The 23,357-nt window shown below is 44.9% G+C and overlaps 1 long non-coding RNA gene across 2 annotated transcripts; it reads left to right on the plus strand.

Moving 5' to 3' along the window:
• The first annotated feature begins 237 nt into the window (after nucleotides 1-237).
• LOC122548224 (uncharacterized) lies at nucleotides 238-21,286 on the plus strand. Of its 2 annotated transcripts, XR_015751440.1 has the most exons (4): nucleotides 238-338; nucleotides 1,040-1,385; nucleotides 12,812-12,993; nucleotides 20,523-21,286. It is a non-coding gene; the product is annotated as an uncharacterized LOC122548224 (long non-coding RNA). The 2 variants fall into 2 exon arrangements; XR_015751439.1 differs by lacking the exons at nucleotides 12,812-12,993; nucleotides 20,523-21,286 and having other exon boundaries at nucleotides 1,040-2,411.
• Nucleotides 21,287-23,357: the final 2,071 nt, after the last annotated feature.

Raw genomic sequence — 23,357 nt, forward strand, 5'->3', positions numbered from 1 at the left:
GGTCTGGAATAATATTTCGAAAAAGACTGAAAAATTCAAAAATATTCTCCGTTAAAATTTTAATAAAACCCGGACCTTTCAGTTGTCTTGTGGCAAGGAACACGATCTCCCCGCCCGTTGTCTCCGATTGGTTGGATGACCAATGTAGCCACGCCCGCTGCACGTAGCGTGACGTCACGAGCTCGGACCCCGCCCCTTGTGAACTGGCGCATGTGCAGTGTAGGTCCTGTAGCAGGACAAAGGCAGTGTGGGAGAGGAATGGCGCCGGCGGCTGAAGGAACAAGAACAGGAGCCGCTGGAAAAGCTGAGCAGGTCCGGCAGCTCGTGTCGGGAGGAATGTGAGGAGGTGTTTCGGGTCCGGGGATCCTCCTTCAGAACAGGACCAGGTTTCAGGAACATCCCGGGGAGGTCGCCAGGCCCGAGCGCCAAGAGCTGGCTCCTGCCCCCGGGGAGAGGAGACAGTGAGACAGGGTAGGATTGGGAACCGCGGGAGGAGGGAGACTGGGGAGTTTATAAACTCCTGGGGAGAGGCCCGAGGCCTCGGAATAAAACCCACAGCCCCAGTGTTTACTTCATTGGGAAGGGACCTCTCGGGCTGCCGGTGCAACCTGCCGCCATCTTTGTCAGGGTAAGGCGCTGTCTTGGGGCGGGGAGCGCGGGCGGCCATCTTGGTGAGGGCCCCATCAACCGTCATTTCCGGAGGAGAATTCCAACCTTGTGGCAAGCTTGGACAGCAGGAAGTCATTCAGCAAATTTACTGGTTTTCTTTTCTCAAGCAACCTTGACATTTCATTATCATGTCCCTGATTCAGCTTCATTTCCAGCAACTTTGGAAGCAGCTTGATCAAGCTAATTGTTACCTAAATGAAGTTTTCCTCCATACACACACAAGGCTATCTGGCTGCATGAGGGTATTCAGGTTTCTGTGTCCTGGATAATATGTGATCAGCAGGCATCTGGCAAACAGGAATTGCCGCCTATGTTATGTTTATTTAACTGTAGTGACATTAATCACATATTTTGTGAATTTCTTTTGCAGGAAGACACGCGGAAAGAAATCTGAAAGCAAATGACACAAGAACTTCTGACAGAGACACTTGATTCATTGGGACTTGAATATCAGCAACTGTTCAAATTGAGATGAAATGTTTGCTTTTGTTTGCTTGAGAGATTTTGGATACTGGTGTGGCAGGAAGAATACTGAGACACACAAGTGAGGGAGATTCAGTGCGCTGACTGTGAAAACTGCTTCAACCTAATGACTCAGCTTGGGGGATAAAAATCTCACCATTCACGGTGGGGAGAGACTGTGAACACATTTTGTCTGTAATTTCAAATCCAGAGCAACACAAGGAAAGCTCTCCCTATTGGGAAACCGTGGAAATGTGAGTATTGGGAGAAAGGGTTCCCTTGCCCCTCGGTGCTAGAAACTCTCAGACGCATTCACACCAGGGATAGGCCATTCACCTGTTCCATGTACGGGCAGGGATTCAGGTGGATGGACAACCTGCAGATGCAGCAGCAGGTCCACACAGGAGAGAAGCCATTCACGTATCCCATGTGCGGGAGGGGGTTCGTGCAGTCATCTACACTGCTGATCCACCAGCAGGTCTACACGGGAGAGAGGCTATTCACATGTCCCGTGTGCAGGAAGGGCTTGTGGGCAACGTACAGCAACATGAGCGGGTCCACACAGGGAAGATGCCGTTCACCTGCTCTGAATGTGAGGAGGAATTAATTGATTCTTCCAGCCTGCTGACCCACCAGCTGGTCCACGCTGGAGACAGCCCACTCCCCCGCTCTCAGTGCAGGAAGGCTTCTCCAGCTCCTCCCACCTGTGGAGGCACCAGTAAATTCACGTGCCATTGCAGGGGAATTGAAAGAACAATGGCCGAGTCCCATTAGTGACTGGACTATCAACCCAGGTCTGGAAACTCACAGGTTTGAATCCTGTTGTGGCAGATGACGGAATTGGAATTTGGTCAGAAATCTGGAGTTCAGAATCTAACAATGAAACCGTTTTCAGGGCAACAAAGAAAACCCCCATCTGATTCATTCATGTCCATTTGAGGGAGGGAAACTGCCGTTGTGGGAAAGGATTCACTCAGTCATCCCAGCTGCATCCTTTACCTGATCTGACCTATACGTGACTCCAGACCCACAGCAATGTGGTGGACTCTTGACTACGCTCCCTCATGCTTGGAAAATAGGTGGGAAGAAATTTACTTGGATACAGAGCATAGGTTGAAATTGCTGAGTGAGGCAATACTTCCTCTGGGTTAAGGCTGTACCAAGGATCCAATTACAAAGGGACACGTCTGTGCTGACCAATAGTAAAGAAAGTGGGGATGGGGAGTGTATGCACTTTGACCTTGAACTGTTTTTAAATGAAATAAATTGGTTTTCATATGCCTTTTTGCTGGGGAGATCTGAAGCAGTACTGAAGTTGTGTCACAATAAAGGTGACCTGAACTTACCATCAGACTCAGACACTGATATCTATGAGGTCCAACAGGTTTTTGTTTTAAAGCTGCTAATTTCTTTCAGCCTCTAACACTAAGCTTCCAATGTTATGTATCAGAAGGAGCAGTGAACTAGTAGCTAGTATTGTTAGAAACTGTTAAGTTTGTCATCTCTGCACTTACTGCGTTGTTTCATCTGCATTGTAAAGTTTACTGCCTGCAGCAGGAACGTGTGGGCTGTGTTCACTCGAAACTAAAAATCACACAACACCAGGTTATAATCCAATAGGTTTATTTGGAAGGACTAGCTTTCGGAAAACTGCTCCTTCATCAGGTAGCTGTGGAGCAGGATCATAAGGCACAGAATTTATAGCAAAAGATTAGTGTCATGCAATTGAAATGATATATTGAACCAACTTAGATTGCTGTTAAGTCTTTCTTCTTGTGGAATGGGTTGAAGGTTTCTGTTCATTAATATGTAAATCCCAGAACTAGTTTTAAGTCACATTCTCCAGATAACTTCAGGTTTTATAAAAAGAGGTGACATCTCACCTCAGTCAATGCATTAAAGGTGTAAGGTTTGAGTCTGTCTGTATCCCAATCTTGAGTTAGACTGGTTGTATTTTCAAAGTAGGGATTTATAAAATATGACATGGCTTGACTGCTTGCAGATTGCACACATTTTGCGGAAAACTGAATGTATCTGCAAATATAATTCTGAAAATCCAAATTTGCCCCATAGAATTGTGTGTGTGTGCGCACATAAGAGAGTGCGTGTTTGCATGCTTGGTAAAGTGTCATGATTTGGAGATGCTGGTCTTGGACTGGGGTGTACAAGGTTAAAAATCACACAACACCAGGTGATAGTCCAATAGGTTTAATTGGAAGCACTAGCTTTTGGAGCGCCGCTCCTTCATCAGGTGATTGTGGAGGACACAATTATAAGGCACAGAATTTATAGCAAAACATTACAGTGTGATGTAACTGAAATTATACATAGAAAAATACCTTGATTGTTTGTTGAGTCTTTCATCTGTTCAAAAACCATGATAGTTTCACTTTTTTCATATGTAAATAGAGTCATAGAGATGTACAGCATGGAAACAGACCCTTCGGTCCAACCCATCCATGCCGACCAGATATCCCAACGCAATCTAGTCCCACCTGCCAGCACCCTGCCTATATCCTTCCAAACCCTTCCTATTCATATACCCGTCCAAATGCCCCTTAAATGTTCTCAGGTTAACTGTAACAATTGGTGTTCGCTAACGTCAATTGTTACAGTTAACCTGAAAATGTAACTGATGTAAATCACAAAACCTTTTTTAATTTACATATGAAAAAAGTGAAACTATCATGGTATTCGAACAGATGAAAAACTCAACAAACAATCAAGGTATTTTTAATGTAAAATTTCAGCTACATCACACTGTAAACTTTTGCTATAAATTCTGTGTCTTATAATTGTGTCCTCCACAACCACCTGATGAAGGAGCGGCGCTCTGAACGCTAATGCTTCCAATTAAACCTGTTGGACTATAACCTGGTGTTGTGTGATTTTTTAACTTGGTAAAGTGTAAGTGTGATGGAGTGTAAGCCTGTGGAAAGGGTGTATTTGTGTGTGTACCTGAGAGAGAGCGTGTGGATAAAAGCGAGGGGTTGCATTTTGGTAAAGCAAACAAGGGCAAGACTTGTACAGTAAATGGTAGAACAGAGAGACCTGGTGGCGGGGGGGGGGGGGGGGGGGAGTTCTTTGAAAGTTGCATCACCGGTAAACAGGGTGGCTAAGGTGGTGTTTAGCACACTTGCTTTCATTTTTCACGTCATTCAGTGTTGGAGTTGGGATGTCATGTTGAGGTTGTACAGGATGTTGATGAGGCCACTTTTAGTGTACTGAGTACAGTTCTGGTCGCCCTGTTATAGGAAGAATACTATTGGAGAAGGTTTGGAAAAGCTTTCCCAGGATGTTACCAGGATGAAGGGTTCAAGTTATAAGGAGAGGCTTGGACTTTTTTCACTGGAGCGTAAGAGGTTGAGGGTGACCTTGTAGAAATTTATAAAATCATGAAGGTTGTAGGTAAAGTGATTAGCAAATGTCTGTTCCTTCAGTGAAGGAGAATTAAAAACTGGGAGACATTTTTTAAGGTGAGAGGAGTGAGATTTTAAAAGGAACCTGAGGGATAACGTTTTTTTCATAGACGTTAGTTTGTGAGTGAATGAACTTCCAGAAGTGATAGACATAGGTATAGTTACAACATTTAAAAGACATTTGGATGGTGTAATGAAGGTGTAGGTGTGTAGTGTACCTTTTTGAGAGAGAGGAAGCGAGCAAGGACTGACTGAAAGCACAAAGTGTGCTGAACAATTTAAAAATGTAACATTTGGTTGAAACAAATAGCTGGGGTTGTGTTGCCATCGAACAAAAACAAATTCAATTCAGCCAATCAGTTTAAAGTATGCCCCTGATACCCCTATCGAATTTGAATTTTACCGTTTGGAATGACACCAAACCAATGAAATGATCTGATATTTTGGGGTATAAAACCAGATGTTTTGAACAGTTAGAGGGGAAACAGCAAAGACAACCAAGCAAGCACCAACACAAGGCCAGCGGATATCTCTCTTGAAGAGACAGGTTCTTCCATTTCTATCACTGGGTGACCCAAATGAGACATTTTTACTGATAGCTGCATAATGATCTTCCTGCTGGATTTTTTTTCAGGGGGCACAGTTTCTGGTGAGAGAAATCCTGTATCCTGGGAAGGTGGGTAAATTAGTAAAAGTGCTGTTAATAGTATTTTAACTATGGAACCACCAGCTCTTGTGGGAGCAGTGCATTCCTCAAAAACATTTTGGAGGAATTCTGTATAACTGTGAGAGTGAAAACAGTTTTCCCACTGAGCGTTAAACAGATACTGAGAATGTAACACGTTTTAAACTGTGTTCTTGGGAAATGGAGGAGGATTGAACTTGCCAACATGAACCAAACTTTGCAGAGAAAGGAAATTTCCTGGGACGGAAGAGCTTGATAGCAGTCAATAATTGTCAGATTATTTGATGAAGATAACAGCTCATATGGGGTGATTACTGGGGATCCCAGAAGATTTGTACAGAACTTGAAAAATCTTTAATTAGGTTTGAAACGATGTTTTGTGTTTTGATTGATAAGGTTTATCTAAAGGAAGAAACTGCTAACTTTAAAAAATCAAGGTTAAGGAGGGACAGATTGATTATATGATTGTTTGAGGACAGATAAAAAGACATTTATTGACATTGACAATAGACAATAGGTGCAGGAGTAGGCCATTTTGCCCTTCGAGCCTGCACCGCCATTCAATATGATCATGGCTGATCATTCCTAATCAGTCTCCTCTTCCTGCCTTATCTCCATCACCCTTGATTTCACTATCTTTGAGAGCTCTATCCAACTCTTTCTTAAATGAATCCAGAGACTGGGCCTCCACTGCCCTCTGGGGCAGAGCATTCCACACAGCCACCACTCTCTGGGTGAAGAAGTTTCTCCTCATCTCTGTCGTAAATGGAGATTGGAGTAGAGCTCAGAGTGATACAATTCTAAAGTTTCACTCTGTGAATGAATGGAAAACTGCTTAAAGATTGCCTCCTGGTCTTCTACTTCACCAATTAAAATTGGTTTGACAACTCTTGTAATCATAGAATCCGCACACTGTGGGAGCAGGCCATTCGGCCCATCGAGTCCACACTGACCCTCCGAAGAGCATCCCACCCCAAAACCCATCTCTGAACACTGTGGGGCAATTTAGCAAGGCCAATCCACCCTAACCTGCCCATCTTTGTGACCATGGGTGGAAACTGGAGCACTGAAAGGAGGGCAGAGGAATGTGCAAATCCCACACACAGTTGCCAGACGGTGGGATCGAACCCGGATCCCTTGCAGTGTGAGGCAGCAGCGCTAACCACTGAACCAGCAAAATGGCTGATCTTTAAAACATTGAGAATAGCTAAAATAATGTATTTAGAAACATCAATAAAGTCTGAAAGCATATTCAATTGCTTCAAAAAAACTGCAGACATCATTCTGAAACTTGCAGTTAAGCCACAGTTGAGAACAGGCTGTGAGGGAGGAATGAACTATTCCTAGTCTTGTGAAATTGGTACAGAATATGTAGAAATAGAGTCATAGAATTGCAGAGCACAGAAACAAACCTTTTGGTCCACGCCGACCACACATCCTAAATTAATCTAGTGATCTGTTTGCCAGTATTTGGCTCATATCTCTCTCAACCCTTCCTATTCATACAGAGGCCTTTCCAGAACCCATCCAGAAACCTTTTACATGTTGTAAATGTATCAGCCTTGACACACGGCCTCTGGCAGCTCATTCCATACACGTACCACGCCCTGCGTGAAAATTGATCCCTTTTGTCCCCTTTAAACCCTTCCCCTCTCACCCTAATCCGATGCCCCTCCAGTTTCGGACTTCCTCTACCCTGGGGAAAAGACATATAAAATTGAGCAGCCAGACAAAGTTCAAAAAGAATAAAATGTTGAGTCCCAGGAAAACAAAGTTGTCGCACCAGTCTTTTTTTTCTCTCCTATTAGCATTTGGACTGAAAATCTGTCGGCTATACCAACATCTCCACAGGACATACTACGCATGCTTCTCGGTGTCAGCAAGCACTGCGCATGTACGCCGGTGTCAGCAAAATACTGCGCATGTGTCCCGGTGTCAGCAAAATACTGCGCATGCTCCTATCTGACAGCGGAAATAGCGCGCCACATTCTTTTGATGGACCTATAGAAAGCGCTAGAAGACCGGAAGGAGTGTGGTGTTCTTGCCATTGAGAGCGCACCTATTCTCTGAATGCGGACATTGGACCATGAGCTTGTGAAGCTGTAGTTGCTGTTCTTGTCTGTCTGAATGAAAATTGAGCTTCACCTCAGACTGCAACTTTCCTCTGTCCAACATCTGTGAGTACAACACACTCTTTTCTCAGCCCCTTTTCCATTTTATTTTTTCATTCTGGAGTTCAGTTCTTGACCTGCAGCAAAGTTGGTTCAGGTCTGTGTCTTAATTAGCAAACACATGGCAAATGCAGTAACACAGTGTGAAGTTATAGTCTTTCCTGTGAAATAAAAACAGAAAGGAGATGCATTGTTTAAATACGTTGTTTATATTGGGATGTAGAACAAGTGAGAACTGCAGATGCTAGAGATCAGAGTCGAAAAATGTGGCGCTGGAAAAGTGCAACAGATCAGGCAACATCCGTAGTGCAGGACAGTCAATGTTTTGGGCAAAAACCATTCATCAGGGATGATGTGTGGATGTGCAAAGGTGCCTCAGCTACGTTCTACTCAGGCTTTCTATCCCAGTCAATGCCAGTTGTCAGATAGGTGCAGCAAGCAATGAGCAAGGCAAGTGGTGTATTAGCAAGAGGAATTGAGTTCAGAAGTTGGGATGTCTTCCTGCAGTTAGGGGGTCATTGAATATATTCCAAGCTGAGTTTATCTGACTTTTAAATGTTAAAAGTAGTTATGGGGGAAGGCAAGGACATTTTTAAAAAAATATTTTATTAGAAACTTTTTCAAATCTTTTACAAAACATCTATAGACAAAAAAGAACAATACCAAAATACAGAAAGATAGAGGCAGTACAACAATGTCATATCACGATACTATTAATAATGAACTAACAACTATTCTACCAGAACAACCGTACCTACTTAGCTTAAACTAAACTACAATCAAATTTTTAAAAAATTAAATTAAACTGAATTCATATTAAATTACATCACATTATTTTATTCTATTTCACTCACTACACCTCCACTGAGGCTCCCATCCCTGGGAGCTCCAGTTATTGTACCCATAATCTTTTCCCCCAGCCGCCCTTCCCAGGGCCCACTGGTGCCCAATCTGATTCCCATGGCATACCACGGCCCTAATCAATATTGCTGATAAGTCTGCATCCATATAGTTTAGAAAGGGTTGCCACGTCTTGTAAAACTGCTCTGTTCTGTGGTGCACCATATTCATGGGGTAGTCTTGGTGGAGATGCTCCATCACTAGCCGACGCCACCCCATAAGACCTGGGTTTTTTCCCCAATGTCTCTTTCATTAAAATGTTCTTCCTTGCATAGTGAGTAAGAATGTTACACAGTCTCTTCCCATGTTTCCCAGGAGAGGGCAAATTTGCCAACCCCAGAAGAAGAAATGCCAGATCCACTTTAACTTCAATCCCGAGGATGTCCTTCGGCTCCCTTACTATAGCACTCCAGTAAGTCTGGATCTTAAAACATGACCAATAGCAGTGTGAGAGAGTGCCTATACTCATTTTACATTTGGGACACCCTGGTGATACTCCTCTCTTGAACTAGCCTCTCTGGCACCATATGAGCCCTGTGTAAAATCTTCAATTTCATGGCCTATGCTTTGTTACGTATTGAAATTTTCCTTACATTTTCCCATATTTCTTTCTATACTTCCAATGAAGTATCCTCTCCGAGCTCCTGATTCCACATCCTACAGATTCCCTCCATGTCCCATAAGGCACGTCCCTTTTGTAAATAATACAAAGTACTGACTGAAAGAACACCAACACACTGGAGTACTCTTTCTCCACGTCTGACCTGTAAAGCTGAGCTGGGACCATCGTCTTTTTCTGTATATAATCCCTTTATCTGAAAGTACCGGAATAGGTACAATCCATATTTCTGACTTAGCTGGCTAAATGACATCAAGACCTCCCCCTTGAATAAATCTCCCAGACAGGAGATTCCCTTATTCTCCCATGACTTAAAGCCGGAGTCCATTGCCCCAGGTTTAAATCCTTGGGCTCCCACCAGTGGGGTAAACAGTGAGGTCTTAAGCCAACTGCCCTCATCTTGCCTCATTATCCTCCAGGCTTTCACTGTATTTAAAATGATTGGACTCTTACACTGCTCGGTCATGGATTTCATCTTATCCATAAATAATTAGGGGACATCGCAACGGCGAGGCTTCAACATCAAGCCAAATTGACCCCGAATCACCCCCATACCCAGCCACCCAGATATGGTAACAAAGTGCATATTTGATGTCTCTTCGAGTCCGGAATGTTCACCCCACTCCCTCACCCTGTGAGAGCTGCAATTTGGTAAATTTAATTAGGGGGCGGCTGCAACACCAAATAAAAGAACCGAGCCAACCATTGAGCCTCAGTAATACTCATCTGGGTAGCAACAACAGGAGCATTCTCATGGGGTACAATAGGCGAGGAATAACATTCATTTTATTCAGGGCTATTCAGCCTAACCATGATAACGGTAATCCCTCCCACTGCTGCAAATCCTGCTTTATCCTCTCGAGTAATTGTACATAGTTAGCTTTATACAGCTGGTGGAAGGCAGGAGTAATAAAAATTCCCAAATACAAAAATCCTTTTGACGACCATCTAAACAGGAACTGCATTCCATCCTTCAGATCAGGCACCTCCACTAATCCCCCCCCCCCACCGGCACGGCTTCCGAATTTGTAAAGTTGATCCTGTAGCCCGAAAAACAGCCAAATAAATTAATTGTTTGAATCAATCGAGAAACTGACTCCTCCAGATTGGCCAAGAACAAAAGGATGTCATCAGCATATAGGGTGATCTTATGCTCGCCCATTCCCACTCCTGGCCCCACTATTTCAGGATCCCTCCTGATTGCCTCAGCTAATGGCTCAATTGCCAAGGTAAACAGCAGCGGTGAAAGAGGACACCCCTGTCTACTACCTCTCCCACTATTAAAGTTATCTGACTTAGTGCCATTTGTGATGACTGCTGCCTTAGGATCATTATACAACACTACCACCCGTCTAGCAAAGGATCCCCCCAGACCAAAATGCTTGTGGACCCCAAACAAGTACAGCCATTCTATCCGGTCAAATGCCTTTTCTGCGTCTCCGGAGACCACCGAACCCAGGATCAATCTTTGCGGCATACCTGCACCATGTTCAGTACCCTCCTGATATTGTTGGAGGAGCTACGACCCTTAAAACCCATCTGATCTTCTTTCATAATATAGGGCAACACCTTTTCCAACCTCAGAGCCGGCATCTTGGGTAGAATTTTAAAATCTACATTCAACAGTGAAATGGGTCTGTATGAAGCACATTCTTCAGGCTCTTTCCCCTTCTTTAAAATGAAGGCGATATTAGCCTCTCTAAGAGAGGGTGGAAGACAAACCTGTGTATCTGAATAGCTATACATCCCCAGAGGTGGCATTTATGAATTCCTTATAGAATTCACTTGGGAATCCATCTGACCCTGGTGTGTTGCCACTCTGGAGATGCTTTATTGTTTCCTGCACCTCCTGCATCGTCATAGGGGCATTCAACAGGGAAACCTGTTCCGCCTTTATACTGGGGAGGGGCAGGTTCTCCAAATTCAAACAATCTTTGTTTGGCGAAGGAGACCCTTTTTTGCCACCTGTGTGTGCAATGAGTCGAGAGCAGCCCGGAGAGCTGCAGCTTGACCAGTGAAGGCCTAATATAATATACTTTCTCAGCATCTATTGTTGCTCCTCCCTCTGCTTCCTTCTAGTTGTTTAATACGAAATAACTAGGCCTCATAAATATGCCTTAGTGGCCTCCCACAGTATTGCCGGATTACTGGCCTTACCTGAGTTGATATCCCAGAAGACCCTGAACTTTCTTCTGATGTACTCAACGAATTTGCTATCCCTTAACAGGAATGGGTCCGTGCACCAGTGCCATGCATCCATTCCACCACCCTTGATTTTACCATCTAAATACATTGGCACGTGGTCTGAGACAGCTATATTCCCAATTTTACAAGCCAGTGTTATATCCAAAATATCTGATGACATAAAAAAAACATGTCAACTCGCGTGTGGCACTTGTGTTGGTTGGAATAGAAAGTAAAGTCTCTTCCATTCAGGTGGAGGTGCGTCCACACATCCACTAACCCCAACTCCTCACACTGGGGCAGCACGGTGGCTCAATGGTTAGCTCTGCTGCCTCACAGCACCAGGGACCAAGGTCCGATTCCGGCATTAGACGACTGTGTGTGGAGTTTGCACATTCTCCCCGTGTCTGCATGGGTTTCCTCTGGGTGCTTTTGTTTCCTCACACAGTCCAATGATGTATAGGTAAGGTGAATTGGCCATGCTAAATTGCCCATGGTGTTAGGTGCATTAGCCAGAGGGAAATGGGTCTGGGTGGATTACTCTTCGGAGGGTCAGTGTGGACTTGTTGAGCCCATTTCCACACTGTAGGGAAACTAATCATGTCCACCAACTGCTTAGATTGTGCATTCATACATGCCAGGCCCCTTGTTACCCTGTCTACCTCAGGATCTATGAGGCGATTAAAATCCCCTCCTATGATTGTGCTGTGCACCCCAAGACTCATTAATTTAGCAACTGCATCAATCAGAAATGTAAGAGGGTGCATGTGGTGGGGTGGGGGAGGATACACATTCAGGACGCCATGTAGTTGAGCTTTAAGAATGATGAACTGTCCAAGTTCATCCTTAATTTGCTCAATTACCTGGAAAGGGAGGTTCCTTCTTATCAGTATAGCCACTCCTCTACTTTTAGAGCTAAAGGAGAAGAATACCCTATCATAACTCCCTCACCACCCCACCCCACCTTACCCATAGCTAACATCCTGGATCCTTCCAGCTGAGGCCGTGCCCTAGCCCCAGGCAATTCACAGATGAAAAAAAACGTTATTTACATTCTGAGAGTTAAAAATGGATGCCCATTCCCCCCTCTCCCGCCCTCCCCCCCCCACACACCCCCCACCCTCCCCCACACACCCCCCACCCCCCCCCCCACACACACACACACACACCCCTTCTCCATACATCTTAACCAGAGGTGTCGCCACCCCCAAACCAAAACCAAAAGGACAGCAGTTAAAACAAAAGTCCCCACATAATGCACAACTGAACAATATACTAAATAATTCCGGTTTTACATCAAGGCAGTACAGAGAAGCCGATAACCACAAAAAAAAAATGGAGAGAGGAAAAGAAAAGAAGGGGCAGAAAGAACTGTACCATTGTCCATATCGATGGCCCTATCCCGACCTGAGTCCTTGAATTCAGAGAATTCACAAAGTCCTTCACCTTTTCTGCTGAATCAAAATGAGATACCGACCCCCCATGAGCGAAATGCAACATGGCCAGGGACCTCAAGGAATATTGAATATTCAGATCCCTTAATTTTCTCTTAACTTCATTAAAAGCCCTTTCTCTTCTTAATTCTTGCTCCTGAGAAGTCCTGAAAAGATATTATTCTTGAGCCTTTGTGCATTAAAGCCTGTGGATCTCTTCCCAGTTTTCTTGCTGTTTCAATCACTAACTGTTTTTCTTTATAATGCAGGAGTCGCACAAGGACCATGTGGGGGCGTGGGTCTGGTCCTGACCTGCACATTGCAATTCGGTGGGACCGCTCCAAGCTCAACAGGCCTGACTCCAACTGCAGCCCCAAGAACGTCAGGAACCACTTCTCCAGGATTCCAACGAGGTCTTCGCCTTCCTCACGTTCCGGAAGACCCACGAGCTGTAAGCTTTTTCTCTTACTTTTGTTTTCCAGGTCGTCCACTTGCTCCTGAAGGACCCGAACCTGGTCTTCCAGCGTTTGGATCCTTCCTCCTGAGACCTCCACCACGGTCTCCGATGCCACGGTCCTCTCCTCCACTGCCTATTCTCTTTAGTCCAACATTTGAATTTCCTGCTCCATGCTTTTCCAGCGTGGCAGATAGTGGTTCCACCGCTGCTTCAATCTTTTCTCAGAGTTTGGCAAACTCCGAGAGTAACTGCTGCCCCATTAAATCCAAAGGGACTGCCCTGGGAGTTTGAGCAATGGCTCCATGCACCCCCGATGCAGTAGGGGAGTGCCCTACCTGCTGCACCCCTGTCAGCCCCTTTCCTTCATTTGCTTTCATTCTGGTCCTAAAGCTGTCAAACCACAATTATAGCAGCTCCAGATGTTCACTAAGTTTATATTAGTATTTTTTTCTCCTAAGGATGGTTAATGAGGGGGGGGGGGGTAAAGGTCCACATTGCCAGAGGATATGGCACAGAGCCCAACACAGCAGACCACTCAGACCACCGCCATCTTGGATCTCCAAGAAAATGGTTTTCAGACCAGTAGAGAACAGCTACAGGATCATACAGCACAGAAACAGACTCTTCAGTCCAACTAGTCCATGCTATGTTCTCAAATTAAACTGGTCCATCTGCCAGTGACTGGCCCATATCCCTCCGAACCTTTCCTATTCATGTACTTATCCAAATGTCTTCTAAACATTGTTACTGTTCCTGCATCCACACTTCCTCTGGACATTGATTCCACACACAAACCACTTTCTTAAAAAAAAAGTTCTCCTCATATCTTTTTAAAATCTTTCTCCTCTCCCCTTCAAAATTTGCTCCCTCATCTTGAAACCTCCACCCTAGGGAAAGGACATCTGCTGGTCACCTCATCTATACCCCTCATGATCTTATAATCCTCTCTATAAAGTCACCTCTCATCCTCCTACAGTCCAGTGAAAAACATCTCAACCTATCCACCCAGATGTAAGTATATTCATATCCAGTTATGATCTGTTCAGTGATGGCGCAAGCTCGAAAAGCCAAATGGTCTACCCCTGCTCATACTGTGTGAGACCATAAGACATGAGAACAGAAATTAGGCCATTCAACCCATCGAGTCTGCTCCGCCATTCAATCATGGCTGATAAATTTCTCAACCTCATTCTCCTGCTTTCTCCCCATTACCTTTGATTCCCTTGATACTCAAGAAGCTATCTATCTCAGTCTTAAATATACTCGGTGACCTGGCCTCCTGTGGCAATGAATTTTATAGATTCAGCACTCTCTGGCTGAAGACATTTCTTCTTATCTCCTTTCAGAAAAGTCTTCCCCTTACTCGAAGGCTGTGCCCTCTCTTACCAATGGAAACATCTTGTCAATGTCCACTCTGTCCTGGCTGTTCAGAATTCTGTCTGTTTCATTTAGATCCCCCCTGAGTGTGGGCCTGTTAATCAGCATGGACCACACCCTTCAGGATGAGGTGCAGAGGAATTAGGTTTAGCAAAGTGAGAATGGGGGAGAGTCTGAGGGATGGGGATTTTCAGCTTTCTGGGAATGAGAGAGGAAAGAAAGTTTGATATAAATTAGAATTGATTACATAGGCTGATTGGCCAAGGAGTGGCAGATTGAGTTTAATTTAGATGAGTATGAGATTTTGCATTTTGGTAAGGCAAATCAGGGCAGGACTTATACACCTAATGCTAAGGTCCTGGGGAGTGTAGCAGAACAAAAAGCCCTTGGAGTGCAGGTTCATAGTTCCTTGAAAGTGGAGTCGCAAGTAGATCAGATAATGAAGGAGCTGTTTGATATGTTTTCCTCCATTGGTCAGTACATTGAGTTAGACCATGTTTTTGAATACCACACTCAGTTCTGATCTCCCTGCTGTAGGAAAGATGTTGTGATACTTGAAAGAGTTCAGAAAGGATTTAGAAGGCTGTTGCCAGAGTTGGAAGGTTTGAGCTCCAGGGAAAGGCTGAATAGACTGGGTCTATTTTCCCTGGAGTGGAGGCTGAGGGGTGACCTTATAGAAGTTCATAAGGGGCATGGATAGGATGCATAGCCAAGATCTTTTCCCCATGACATGGGAGTCCAAAAGTATAGGGCATAGTTTTGAGATGAGAGGGGTAACCTCCTCACAAAGATGGTGATGTCTCTGTGGAATGAGCCGCCAAAGGAAGCGGTGGAGGCTGGTACAATTATAACATATTAAAAGGCATCTGGATGGGTAGATGAATAGGAAGGGTTTTGAGGGATATGGGCCAAATGCTGGCAAATGGGACTGGATGAATTTAGGATATCTGGTCGGCACCAGCAAGTTGGGCCGAAGGGTCTGTTTCCGTGCTGTATGACTCTAATCGTCCTCAGTGAAAGTAGAAGTGTGGTTGTGAAGACTAGACTTTCAGAGCAGTTTTCAAAGATGTTTTGCCCTTCCTGGGAGCAGAAGTTACAACGAAATCTTTCAGTTGTGAGACAGTAACTGAGTGAGGGAGCACATCTGGAATTCTAGTGGAAAGTGGGAATTCATTGCACTGTGGGGAAAAGTGCTTTCAGGTTTACTGGCAGTAAGTACAGTGTGCTGAGTGGAGAACCTAGTGAAGGGTTAGGTGGGTTTTTGTTTTAAACTGCTCATTTCATTCAGCCTCCAACATTGTATTTCCAACGCTGTCCATCAGAAGGAGCGGTGAATCAGTAACTGGTATCGTTAGAAGCCTTACGATTTTCAATACAGCAGGTATTGCATTGTTTCATCAGCATTGTAAAAGTTACTAGCAGCAGCAGCAGCAGGTGTGGGCTGTATTCACTAGAAATGATTAAGCAGTTACAGAACACACATACAAGAGGGCAAGGTGGGACTTGTCTTTCGATTTGCAGAAAGTGGGAGGTTCTGTGAGCTGTCATCCGGAGTGCACACAATCATTGAAGCCCTACAGTGTGGAATCAGGCCATTCAGCCCATAAAGGCAACGCTGACCCCTCTGAAGAGCATGCCACACAGACCCATCCCCACCCCACCTATCCTGTCCTGTCGTTTCTGCTGGTGAATTAGACTAGGACTAGGGGACATGGCCTCAAGATTAGGGAGAGTAGATTTAGGACAGAGATGAGGAAGAACTGCTTTTCCTGGAATGTGGTGAATCTATGGAATTCTCTGCCCAAGGAAGCAGAATATACTTTATTAAGTATATTCAGGATACAGTTGGCTGGGTTATTGCATTGTAGGGAATTAAAGGGTAGTTGGGACAATGCAGATAGGAGGAGCTGAGATGATGATCTTAATGAATGGCAGAGCAGGCTGGATGGGCCAAATGGCCTACTCCTGCTCCTATTACTGTGAAACTATAACTGTGCATTTCCCTTGGCTAACCCACCTAACTTGCACATCCCTGGACACAATGGGCAATTTAGCATGGCCAATCCAAATCAAGGCCGGTGAGCAGTGTGGTGATGTGGAAAATGAACGTTGGAGAACGATAAAAAGGGACAAGGAGGATAAACGTACCAGCAATCAAAGCTGGATTCAAAAGATCACAAAAAATAAAAGTAAAAGCTGAATGTGTGCTGCATTGTAACAAAAGTGACTGAATTGGCTGCACACATTGAAGAGAATAATTATGATCTGAGACTCCTTCCAGAGAGGTTTAATGGGAAGCTAGGTAAAGGTAGATGGTTGGCATTACTCATCAAAGCACTGATCACAGGGTAGCCTGGTGTCAGCTCGGATTTCAGGTCCTGATTTCTCTGTCCTCTGTTGATCTCCCTGTTCCCACAGAGTAAGGTGTCGTATGTCCTCAGCTCTGCTGGGTTTTTGCTGAAGCTTTGACCCCATTTTCCACCTTCCAGAACAATAAAACATTCAGCCACTCAAGGCCCAACCCACATTGCCCCAGCCTGTCAACCATCCAGAGAGACTATCGTAGTGGGGAATAAACAAGAAAAATGAAACAAAATTAGAAATAAATAGGTGAGCATGTTTAATGTTTGCTCATTAGGAAGTAAGCCAGAAATCAGGGTCTCCCAGGATTCTTATGGTACCCAACTTGAGGAATTCTGTCTCCCTTCTATCTAACTATTAGTACCCAACTCTGATTTATAACAACATTTACAGAAATAAAGCATTTGTTATCAAAAAGGCATCGAGATAAACAGCATAGACATATGCTTTCTCTCATGCACGCACACGTGCATATAAGTGTATAGGGTGAATTTGTATTTGTAGAATTATATTTATAGATACATAGAACATTACAGCGCAGTGCAGACCCTTCGGCCCTCAATGTTGCACCGACCTGTGGAACCAATCTGAAGCTCACCTAACCGACACTCTTCCATTCTCGTTCATATGTCTATCCAATGACAATTTAAATGCCCTTAAAGTTGGCGAGTCTACTACTATTGCAGGCAGTACGTTCCACACCTCGACTACTCTGAGTAAAGAAACTATCTCTGACCATCTGTCCTATATCTATCACCCCTCAATTTAAAGTTATATCCCCTCGTGCTAGCCATTGCCATTCAAGGAAAAAGGCATTCACTGTCCAACCTATCGAACTCTCCGATTATCTTATGTCTCAGTTAAGTCATCTTTCAACCTCCTTCTCCCTAACGAAAACAGCCGCAAGCCCCTCAGCCTTTCCTCCGAAGACCTTCCCTCCATACCAGGTAACATCCTAGTAAATCTCCTCTGAACCTTTCCCAAAGCTTCCACATCCTTTCTATAATGCGGTGACCAGAACTGTGCGCAATACTCCAAATCTGGCCGCACCAGAGTTTTGTACAGCTGCAGCATGATCTCATGGTTCTGAAACTCAATCCCTCTACCAACAAAAGCTAACACACCGTGTGCCTTCTTAACAGCCCTATCAACCTGGGTAACTTTCAAGGATCTACGTACTTGGACACCGAGATCTCTCTGCTCATCTACACTACCAAGAATCTTACCATTAGCCCAGTACTCTGCATTCCTGTTGCTCTTTCCAAAGTGAATCACCTCACACTTTTCCGCATTAAACTCCATTTTCCAGCTCTCAGCCCAGCCCTGCAGCTTATCTATGTCCCTCTGTAACTGACAACATCTTTAGTCAGTATCCACAACTCTACCGACTTTAGTGTCATCCGCTAATTTACAAACACACCTTCTATGCCCTCATCCAGGTCATTTATAAAATGAAGAAGAGCAGTGGACCCAAAACAGATCCTTGTGGTAACTCACTCATAACTGAACTCCAGGATGAATATTTCCCATCAACCACCACCCTCTGTCTTCTTTCAGCAACCAATTTCTGATCCAAAAATTTGATTTTGTTCAAAAAATGCGCAGTCTGCTGGCAGTCAATGCAGGCAGTGCATGCATGTAATATTTTGTAAATTTCACTTTGGAAACAGAACCTGTCAGATTCAAAATTGGGATACAGACTGACTGTGACCTCATACCTTTAATGCATTGTCTGAGCTGAGATGTCACCTTTTGTTACAAACCTTAAGTTATCTCGAGAAGGTGATTTGTAAGAAGTTCTGAGATTTACATATTAATGATACCTACAACCCATTCTAAAAGATTAAAGACTGATGGTTTGCCACGTCTATGTTGAGTTTCTCACTGGTGTTGGTGTCAATGTCTTGATCCCGTGTCTGGTTGTTTCTAAAGATGCTGTATTGCAGGTTTATCCTGAATTTATACAGTTTTCCTTTGCTTCCCAAAAACAGATCTGCTCACACTGAGCAGTATCCCAATGTCGTGAAAAATGTTAACTTTCAGGTAGAGAGTTATTCAAGAGATGTTTTTACTTTTTTGGCCCTGTAAGATCCTGAATTAGCATCCTTCAGGAGAATTAGAGTGGAGTGAGAATGGATGGGGGGAAGAGAGATTGGGTGGTGCTTTCAATTTTGTGGAATAACAAAAGAAAAGATTGTTCTGCAGAAAAAGAATTGCTTGTTCTGAATTTCTACCCTGGACTGATGTTAAAGTGGAGATTTGAGACTGCCCAGAGAATCCCTTGTGGACTCAGACCTGTAAAGCCTCTCTCTTGATTCGTCCCGGAAATTGTACTGTTTGGAAGTCTGGAATAAAAACCTGTTATGGACAGTTTAGTATAATTTTAGTTATCCCCTTTATTCACTAATAGCATCACTGTGACAACATAACATTGATACCTATCAGCTAAACTAACTAGGTTCTAATAATCTAGGAGAGTAGGTTACCATCTGTTCAAATGCCCAGCAGGCTACTTCAATGTATTGATACAAAGTGGCTTCCTTTGTACAAAAGTTTGAAAAAGAAATTGCATGTTCTTAATTAGACAGATAACATTGAAAGACAATAATTCATAAGGAAGAAAAGCTAATTGACAGATCTGTGAAGCTTGACTAATCACTCCTACAGGCCCTAAGCCATTCGTCAGGTGGGAAAAACAGCTGAGTTAGGCGCCTGCTAGTGAGATAAACTCCTCTCATAAAGAGGTACCTGTCTCAGCTAATTGGAGAGTTCACAAGATAACCTTGCACAGCTCACATATCAGATACAGTTGTTTTATAAAATGGCTTCTTAGTAAGGAGGGCGAACGTTCAATCATAAAATGGCTTCCCGACACATTGTGCAAGAATCTCTTCAATATTCGACCTAGAATAATTTCTAAGCTAGGAGCAGACTCCTGCTTTTTAAGCACTAAATCATTCTGTACCTGAGGCTGAGATTTTACTGTAAGGTTGCATTTAAACTGATTCATTCGTCTTCGAATGAAACATGCCTTCTTTTCAAGTTTGTGATTGAAATTCAAATAAAACATAAGATCTGATTAGTTAGAATTGACAGTGGGGCAGTCTGTAAAAACAGCAAGTAAGTTAAAGCTTTATCAGTATTTCCTTTTACAGAGTTTGCATTTCATAACCAGAATTGGCTACTCAAAAGCATCAAAAAGTCACAAAATGCAATTAAATTCAATCCATAGCAGCTAAGCACTAAGAGTTAATTTTCTACTGGATTCAACAGTCTCAGCACTAAAGTGGTGTCTCTCTCTAGAGTCCTTTTGAACTCTCAAGTCAGGATTTTGTAACAGCAAAGATTTATTTTCTCTGTGACTGCCCTGCTTGCAAGGGGTATAAGAATCCATTATAATTGACAGCAACTGACCGTTAATTACAAAGTTTTTGATAGTACCAAGTTTCGTTTCAGGGTCAGAATCAAACACTGTCATTAATTTCAAAAGGGAACGGCTGTGAATGTTATCACTTGGTGTCCTGTTCACGCAGATTCACCAATGCTAAGGCAAACATTCTTAATTGTCTTACAGCATCCTGTTATCACTTGGTAAGCCCAGGTGTCCCTATCTTTTGCATTCTTTAAGATCCCCCCTTTTCTGAGCCTTGCTGTCTGTCTATTTTCTAGTGTAATAAATGTGTTCCATAATTCAGCATTACATTTAGTCTAAATGTTTAAAGACAAGTTTTAAGCCTACAGACCTTCTCAGTGACAATGATGACTTTTGTAATCTCTTTTTACAGAGTATTTGATCTGAAAACTGAAGTTTAAAAATCAACAGATGAAGGGCTTATGCCCAAAACGCCGACTCTCCTGCTGCTCAGATGCTGCCTGACCTGCTGTGCTTTTCCGCACTTTTCGACTCTGACTCTCCAGCGTCTGCTGTCCTCAATTTCAAGTCAATGTCTGACAGTCGTTCAGTCCATTGGGACTGTAACGAGTTTTGACTAAGATTCTGTGAGAAGGAGCAAAGTTTTTTGGTCCCTGTTTCAGTAAGTTTTCAGCATCAGTGGGACTGAATGAGAGACCCTACTGTTACAGGGCACTGAGTGTGGAACCTAAAACAGTTATCCAGCCTGGAAAGAGGAATTCACGGGCAAGGAGGGACTGTACACGTGTTTGTGTGCTGTTGAAGCTTCAGCCATGGAGAAACCCGAGGAATCCCGCCCCGTGGAGAAACCTTGGAAGTGTGGCGACTGTGGGAAAGGCTTCCATGTGCCGTCTGTCCTGGAGGCTCATCAGCGCAGTCACACTGGCGTCAGGCCATTCTCCTGCCCTGAGTGCGGGAAGGGGTTCAGCAGTTCCTCCACCCTGCTGAGGCACAGACGGGTCCACACAGGGGAGAGGCCCTTCAGCTGCCCGGAGTGCGGGAAGGCCTTCAGCAATTCCTCTGACCTACTGAAGCACCAGCGGGTCCACACCGGGGAGAGGCCATTCTCCTGCCCAGAGTGCGGGAAGGGGTTCAGCAGTTCCTCCGCCTTGCTGACCCACCAGCGGGTTCACACAGGGGAGAAGCCCTTCAGCTGCCCCAAGTGTGGGAAGGCTTTCGCCCAGGCCTTTTCCCTGCTGAGGCACCAGAGTGTCCACACAGGGGAGAGGTCATTCACTTGCCCAAGTGCGGGAAGGGGTTCAGCGATTCCTCCAACCTGCTGACCCACCGGTGGGTCCACACCAGGGAGAGGCCCTTCAGTTGCCCCGAGTGCGGGAAGGCCTTCAGCAATTTCTCCCATGTGCTGATCCACCGGCGGGTCCACACCGGGGAGAGGCCATTCACTTGTCCTGAGTGTGGAAAGGCCTTCAGCAATTCCTCTGACTTACTGAAGCACCAGCGGGTTCACACTGGCGAGCGGCCCTTCAGCTGCCCTGAGTGCGGGAAGGCCTTCACCCAGTCCTGCAACTTGCAGAGGCACCAGCGGGGGCACCAGCGCTCCCAACAATCGGACTCTGCCGGTGAGGCTGCTGTGTGTCACCCCCAGGACTGAACCTCCTGCCCAGTCTGACAGTGGGAGAGTTGGTGCGCTTGTTTTGTTTTACTGCTGGACTGCACCACGGTGGCTCACTGGTGAGTAGCATTGCCTCACAGTGCCAGGGACCTGGCTTTGATTCCACTATTGGGGCAACTTTCTCCTCCTGTGCCTGTGTGGGTTTTCTCTGGGTGTTCTGGTTTCCTCCCACAGTCCAAAGATGAACAGGTAGGGTGTATTGGCGAAGCTAAATTGTCCCAGTGTTCAGGGATGTGTAGGTGTGGTGCATTAGTCAGGGGAAATGTCGAGTAATAGGGTAGGGAAATGGGTCTGGGTGGGTTACTCTTCAGAGGGTCAGTTTGAACTTGTTGGGCTGAAGAACCAGCGTCCACACCGTAGGCATTCTGTGATTCTATGAACTTTGATCCATTGGGCGCTACTGCACGTTCCCACTGAAACAATCCGTGCAAACCTAAGCCTGCAAGACCATCAGAGCAGAAGTTAGGCCATTCAGCCGATCGAGTCTGCTCTGCCATTCGTTAGAGACAAAAACAAACTGCAGATGCTGGGATCCAAAGTAGGCAAGCAGGAGGCTGGGAGAACGCAGCAAGCCAGGCAGCACCAGCAGTGACGTCAGTGTTTCAGGTATTAACCAAATCATTGACTTCTCTACCAGAAATGATTTACCAGGATGTTGCCGAGAGGTTGAATAGACTGGGGCTGTTTTCCCTGGAGTGTCAGAGGTTGAGGAGTGACCTTATATGGGTTTATAAAATCATGAGGGGTATGGATAGGGCAAATAGACAAGGTCATTTCCCTGGAGGTTGGGCAGTCCAGAACCAGAGGGTTTATGGTGAGAGGGAAAATATTTAAATGGGACCTAAAGGGCAACCTTTTCATACAGAGGGTGGTGCATGTATGGAATGAGCTGCCAGAAGAAGTGGTGGAGGCTGGTACAATGACAGCTTTTAAATGGCATCTGGATGGGGACATGAATAGGAAGGGTTTAGAGAGATATAGGCCAAGTGCTGGAAATGGACCCTTTGGTTCAACTCATTCATGCTGACCAGATATCCTAAATTAATTTCGTCCCGTTTGCCAGCACTTGGCTTGTATCCCTCTAAACTCTTCCTGTTCATACACCCATCCAGGTGCCTTTTGATTAGATTTCCTACAGCGTGGAAACAGGCCCTTTGGCCCAACATGTCCTCACCGACCCTCCGAAGAGTAGCCCACCCTAACAGTACAGGCAACTTAGCATGGCCACTTCACCTAACCTGCACATCTTTGTGACTGTCGGAGGAAACCGGAGCAAACCCGCGCAGACACGGGGAGAATGTGCAAACTCCACACACAGTTGCCAGAGGCTGGGATCGAACCTGGGACCCGAGTGCTGTGAGGCAGCAGTGCTAACCACTGAGCCACCATGCCGCCCAAGGGTTTTGCATGTTGACATTGTACCAGCATCCACTTCTTCCTTTGGCAGTTCACTGCATCCATGCACCACCCTCTGAATGAAAAAGTTGCCCCTCAGGCCCCTTTTATAATGTTTCTCCTTTCACTTTAAACCTATTCCCTCTAGTTCTGGACTCACCCAACCCAGGGAAAAGACCT

This window comes from Chiloscyllium plagiosum, unplaced genomic scaffold (genome assembly GCF_037043375.1).
Source record: "Chiloscyllium plagiosum isolate Xiang-an unplaced genomic scaffold, Cpla_swu_hap1 HiC_scaffold_27, whole genome shotgun sequence".
NCBI lineage: Eukaryota > Metazoa > Chordata > Chondrichthyes > Orectolobiformes > Hemiscylliidae > Chiloscyllium > Chiloscyllium plagiosum.